General features: G+C 38.4%; 1 long non-coding RNA gene across 2 annotated transcripts in view; it reads right to left on the bottom strand.

The window, feature by feature from the left end:
* The window catches only part of LOC116582774, a 56,355-nt gene extending 49,617 nt beyond the window's left edge, over positions 1-6,738 (bottom strand). For both annotated transcript variants that reach the window (XR_004282511.1, XR_004282512.1), the window contains exon 1: positions 6,338-6,738. This is a non-coding gene — a long non-coding RNA (uncharacterized LOC116582774). The remainder of the gene's footprint in view (positions 1-6,337) is intronic.
* Between the last annotated feature and the right edge of the window lie 386 nt (positions 6,739-7,124).

Below are 7,124 nucleotides of genomic sequence, written 5' to 3'. Positions count from 1 at the left end.
TTACGCTAAACATAAATGAAATAAATGCTCCAATCAAAAGACATATGGTGAAAAAAAAGACAGGGTGACTGAACTGATTAAAAAAAAATGACCTATCTATTTGATACCTTACAGAGACTCACTGCAGACCTCAAGACACATACAGGCTGAAAGCGAAGGGATAGGAAAAGATATTCCATGCAAATGGAAGCAAAAAAATAAAAAAAGGAACCCTGAGTAGCAATGATTATATCAGACAAATTAGATGTTAAAATAAAGACTGTAGCTCAACATCACTAAATATCAAGGAAATGAAAATCAAAACCACAAGGAGTTAGCACCTCACACACGTCAGAATGGCTGAAATCAAAAATAAAAAAAAAACAACAGGTGTTGGTGAGGATGTGGAGATAAAGGAACTCCTGCACACTGCTGACGGGAATGCAAACTGGTACAGCCACTGTGGGAAATAGCAGGAAGGTTCCTCAAAAAATTAAAAATAGGGACCCCTGGGTGACTCAGTCCTCAAGCGTCTGCCTTTGGCTCAGATCATGTTCCCAGAGTCCTGGGATCGAGCCCCGCATCGGGCTCCCTGCTCCATGGGGAGCCTGCTTCTCCCTCTTCCTCTGCCTATTGCTCCCCCTGCTTGTGCTCTCTCTCTCTTTCTGTCAAATAAACAAATAAAATCTTTAAAAAAATATGTCAATGAAGAAAGCAAAGAGGAAATATAAAAAATAACTGGAGACAAATGAAACTGAAAACAGGACATTTCAAAATCTATGGGATGGAGCAAAGTGGTTCTAAGATGGGAGATTATAGCAATACAGGCCAACCTCAAGAAACAAGAAAAATCTCAGTCTAACCTTATACCTAAAGGAGCTAAGAAAGAAGAGAAAATGAAGCCCAAATTTAGCAGAATGAATGAAATAATAAAGAGTGGAAATAATTGAAACTGAGACCAAAAACATGATATCAAGGAAATTAGGAACTGATGCTTTGAAAAGATTAACAAAATTGATAAACCTTTAGCCAGTCTCATCAAGAAAAAAAAAGGACCAAATATATAAAATCAGAAATGTAAAAGAAGTTACAACTAATACCACAGGAATACAAAAGATTATGAGACTACTATGAAAAATTATTTGTCAATAAATTAGACAAACTAGGGAAAAATGCATAAATTAATAAAGAAAGAGAATATTCTGAGAATCAACCAGAAAGAAACAGAAAATCTTAACACACCAATTAGTAAAAGGGATTGAATTGGTAGTCAAAAAACTCCCAACAAGGGGCACTTGGGTAGCTCAGTAGGTTAAGCATCTGCCTTCGGCTCAGATCATGATCCCGGGATCCTGGGATTGAGCCCCACGTCAGGCTCACTGCTTCTCCCTCTCCCTCTGCTCCTTCTCTCTGCTCCTTCTCTCTCTCTCTCTCAAATAAATAAAATCTTAAAAAAAAAAACTCCAACAAACATAAATCCAGGACCAGGGGCACCTGACTGTTTCAGTCAGTACAGCATGTGTCTCTTGGTCTTGGGGTAGTGAGTTCAAGTCCCATGTTGTACGTGGAGCCTACTTAAAATAATAAATAAATAAATGATTAATTAATTAATAATAAACCCCCATAAATCCAGGACCAGATAGCTTCACAGCTGAATTCTACCAAACATTTTTTTTGCAAAGAATGTAACTTTATTAGAAATTCTGACATTTTAAAATAAAATTATTACATCTTTTTAAAAATGTACTCAATGGACTATAAATACCACAGTAATTAGAAACCTACAATCATCCATTAAAAAAATATACAAACTATTCTCCAAAAATGTTGTACCAACAGTATAGGAAAGTATTCTTCTTCAATATGCTGACACTAAATATTATTAATTTTCAAAAATCTTGCCAATCGTGATAGGTGATCTGTTTTCCTTTGCATTTGCCTGATGCATAATGAAGCTACATACAGTTTCAAATGTTCATTGACTACTTTTGTTTCTTCAGCGTAATATCTATTCCTCTATTTTGTCCATTCTTCTTTTTTTTTTTTAAGATTTTATTTATTTATTTGACAGACAGATCACAAGTAGGCAGAGAGGCAGGCAGAGAGAGAGAGGAGGAAATAGGCTCTCCATGGAGCAGAGAGCCAGATGTGGGGCTCGATCCCAGGACCCTGGGATCATGACTGGAGCCGAAGGCAGCGGCTTAACCCACTGAGCCACCCAGGCGCCCCTTTGTCCACTCTTCTATTAGGTTATCTTTTTCCTTTCAATTTGTAGGATTCTTTGTAAATTAGGAATGTAAATCATTCTTTATTATGTAGGTTGCAAATATTTTCTTAGTGATTTGCTTTAAATTTTTGTTTAAGAAGGCAACATTTTATTTTTTCAGAGGATATATTTATCTATTTGAGTAATCTCTATACCCAATGTGGAGCTTAAACTAATGATTCCAATATCAAGAGTTGTACACTCTTCCAACTGAGCCAATCAGACACCCCTGAAGGAAACACTTTAGATTCTACCAAACATTTAAATAAGAATTAATACCTATCTTTCTTGAACTGTTCCAAAAATACAGAAGAGGGAAAAATACTTCCAAATTGATTTTACCTGATTATCTGATATACCTGATAGCATTACCCTGATACCAAAATCAGATAAAGACCCTACAATAAAAGAAAATTACAAGTCAATAATCCTGATGAACATACATGCAAAAATTCTCAACAAAATATGCACAAGATGAATTCAACTGTACATTAAAAGGACCATTCACCACGATCCAATGATATTTATTCCAGCGATGCAAGGATGATGTAGTACCTCCAAATCAATCATTGAGATACAATACATTAAGTAATGAAAGATAAAAACCATGTGATCATCTCAATAGATGCAGAAAAAACATTTCACAAAATTCAGCATCCATTTATGAGATGCACTATCAATAAAGTAGATACAGAAGGAACATAACTCAACACAATAAAGGCCACATATGACAACCAACAAACATCGTACTCAATGTAAAAAAGCTGAGAGGTTTTCTTCCAAGATCAGGAAGGCAAGGGTTCTTTTATCTCAATATCGTACTGGAAGTACTAACCACAGAAATCAGACAAGAATATGCAAATGGCATCCAAATTGGTAAGGAAGAAGTAAAACTGTCACTATTTGCAGATGACATAATACTATATACTATATAGTATACTATATATAAACAACCCTAAAGACCACCAAAAAACTATGAGAATTAATAAATTTGGTAAACATATAAGATACAAAATCAATATATAGAAATCTGTTGTGTTTTCTACACAATAATGACAAAATATCAGAAAGAAAGTTAGGACAAAAATCCCATTTACAACTGCACCAGAAAAAATTGCTTGGGAGTAAACTTAACCAAGTTGAAAGGCCTGTAATCTGAAAACAATAAACCACTGATTAAAAAAAAAATTGAGGGGCGCCTGGGTGGCTCAGTGGGTTAAAGCCTCCGCCTTCGGCTCAGGTCATGATCCCAGGGTCCTGGGATCTAGCCCCGCATCGGGCTCTCTGCTCAGCGGGGAGCCTGCTTCCTCCTCTTTCTCTGCCTGCCTCTCTGCCTACTTGTGATCTCTGTCAAATAAATAAATAAAATCTTAAAAAAAGAAACTGAAGATAAAACAAATAAATAGAAACATATATATACTATGATCATAGATAGGAAGAATGAATATTGTTAAAATGTCTACAATACACAAAACAACACCAGGTTTAATGAGATCCCTATGAAAACACCTATAGTGGGTGTTTTGTGGTTGTTTTCTGTTAAGCTATATTTTAATTCCAGCATAGTTAACATACAGTGTTATATTACTTACAGGTATACAATATAGTAATTCAACAATTCCATACATCACCCTGTGCTCATCTAGACAAATGCTTTACTTAATCCCCATTTCACCCATCCCTCCACCCACACTCTGGTAACCATCAGTTTGTTCTTTATACTTAAGAGTATGTTTTGTGGTTTCTCTCTTTTTTTCCTTTGCTCATTTGTTTGGTTTCTTAAATTCCACATATAAGTATATAGCATTAGACTCCCTAGCTCCATCCGTGTCATTGTAAATAGATTCACAGAATTAGAACAAATAAACCTGAAATTTCCTTGGAAACACAAAAGAACCAGAATAGTCAAAGCAGCCTTAAGAACAAATCTGGAGGTACCACAGTATCAGATTTCAAACTATACTTTAAAGCAATAGTAATCAAAGCAGAATGGTACTACTGGCAAAAACACAGGTATGGGAGATCAATAAAACATAACAGCCCGTAACAGCCTGGGGTGCCTGGGTGCCTCAGGCAGTCGGCTGACTTCCACTCAGGGTGTGATCCCAGAGTCCTGAGCAAGGAGTCTGTTTCTTCCTCTCCCTTTGTCCCTCTCCCCTGCTCATGCTCTCTTCCGCACACAAACGCATGCTCTCGCTCTCTCAAATAAACAAATAAAACCTTAAAAATATATATATAACATAACAGCCCAGAAATAAAACCAAGCTTATATGGTCAATTAATCTATGACAAAGGAGACAAGAATATACAATGAGGAGAAAAAAACAGTCTCTTCAATAAATGGTGCTGAGAAAATGAATAGCTACCTGCAAAAGAATGAAACTGGACCCCTTTCTGGCTCAATACACTAAAATAAACCAAAAATAAATGAAAAACCAAAATGTAAATGGGGAGCCTGGGTGGTTAAGCATCTAACTCTTCATCTCAGCTCAGGTCTTGATCTCAGTGTCATGAGTTCGAGCCCCATGTCTGGCTCTAGGCTGGGCATGGAGCCTACTTAAAAAAATAATAATAAAATAAAAGAAACTAATAAAGACCAAAATTTAAGATCTGAAACCATAAAACTCCTAAAAGAAAACACAGAAAATTTACAAACACCAGCCATAACAATATTTGTCTGGATATATCTCCTCAGGCATGGGAAATAAAAGCAGAAATTATTAAATAGGACTACATCAAACTAAAAAGCTTTTGCACAGCAATGGAAATCATCAAGAAAACAAAAAAGCAACCTCCAGAATAGAGAAAATATTTACAAACCATATCTGATAAGGGGTTAATATTCATAATTCATAATCAATGCATACAACTCAACACCAAAACAAAAATCGAATCAAAAAAGGGCAAAGTACCTAAATAGACATTTTTCTTTAAAAAAATTACATATGGCCAATGGACACATGAAAAGATGCTCAACATCACTAAATATCAGAGAAATACAAATCAAAACCATGATATCACCTAACACCAACCAGTAAGAAGGCCCAGGGTGAAAAGAGAAAAAAACAAGTGTTGCACAGAAATGTGTAGAAGAGGGAACCCTTCTGCAATATTGGTGGGAACGTAAACTGATGCAGCCCCTATGAGAAACAGTGTTAACATCCCTCAAAAAATTAAGAATACAGGCATCATACAATGCAGTAATTCTACTTCTGGGGATTTACCCCAACATGAACAAAAATACTAATATGAAAAAACATATTCACCCTAATATTTATTCCAGCATTATATACAATAGCAAAGGAATGGAATCAATTTACGCGTCCATCCATGGATGACTGGATAAAAAAGATGTGGTATAGATGCACAATAGAATATTTACTCAGCCATGCTGAAGAATGAAACCTTACCATTAGTGGAAATGTGGATGAATCCAGACGGCATTATGCTACGAAAAATATCAGACAGAGAAACACAAATACCACATGATTTTGCTAAAAAATGGAATCTAAAAACCAAATCAACAAACAAAACAGAAACACAATAAAAAATGTAGAGAACAAACGAGGTTGCCCGAAAGGAGAGGTTGGGGGATGGGCAAAATAGCTGAAGGGAATTAGGAGGTGAGAAATTGCTGTCCAAAATAAATAGTCTCCACATGAAAAGTAAAGCACAGGGAATATAATCAATGATATAATAATAACCTTCTACGGTGACATATGGTGAACTATAATGCCATGGTGAACAATTCCAAATATACATTATTGCCGAATCATTACGCCATAAATTTGAAATTACGATATTTTATGTGAAGTACATTTCTTTTAAATTCTTTACGTAAAAAACAAAAGATATACACAGGAAAATTCGAAGAAAATAAAAAATAAAATCGATAAAATAAGTCTATAAAATATACAATAATAAAAAGGAAAAATACAATACATAACGAAAGAAAATAAAAACCAATGTGAAGAGTAAAATAAAATATGAAATGAAATGATAAAATAGAAAAACACCAAGTTTCCCTCTAGCGCTGATACTATTAAAATGCACAATTAAAAGAAATACCACGGTGTCAATCAAGATACATACCACAAGTGGTTTCAAAAATTCTTATTTACACACGAGGATCCTGGAATCAAACCCGAAGATGGTGCCGGACTGCTCCTGAGAACACACCTTGAGAGGGAGATGAAGGATACGGTCCAGGGCCCTCAGCTGAAAGCTGCGGCCACACAGGTCTCTGCCAGGAGGAAGGAGGTGAGTCACAGCGGCAGCTACGCAGAGCCCGCAACGTCGCCGGCTTGGGGGATGGGGGCTGCGAAGAAACGCTACGCTTTCCCCATCCCGAGGCAACACCCCGGAACCACAGCTAGCGCGGGAGGGGGGCCACGCGGGAGATCGCGGACAACTCGACTCACAGAAGCCGCAGCGGCGCCACAACCCAGACCTGGGGGACCGGGGGAGACATTTTGGGTGCACCGGCAAAACTCGTCCCCAGGGCAGGGGTCGTCCTGGCAACAAGGAGGGCGGTGTGTGCCAGTGTATATAACCCGATCGGGCAACAGGTACACGCCCTCGGTTCCGCAGGAGCCCCTCTCCCTGCCCGAGTCCCGGCGGACAAAAAGCCCTGTCCTTGCATAGCCGCGGGCTTGCATCGTCCGCACACAAGGACCGTGGGCCACAGGCAGCATCTCGCCGAAAGGGGCCGGGCGGCTGGGAGCTGGCGACCGAGCGATGCCTGCCCTCGGCCTCTGGGGAGTCGGGGGAAAGGGAGGACAGAGAGCCCCGTGCTGGCCTTGGAGGGGACCCCTCTCGCGTTACCCTTGCGGACGCAGGACTCAGGACCCTCCCGCCCAGTGCCGTCGCCGCGTCCACT

Source organism: Mustela erminea, chromosome X, assembly GCF_009829155.1.
Source record: "Mustela erminea isolate mMusErm1 chromosome X, mMusErm1.Pri, whole genome shotgun sequence".
NCBI classification, from domain to species: domain Eukaryota; kingdom Metazoa; phylum Chordata; class Mammalia; order Carnivora; family Mustelidae; genus Mustela; species Mustela erminea.
Note: the sequence above shows the minus strand (reverse complement) of the source record. Positions and strands in the feature narration are given on the sequence as shown.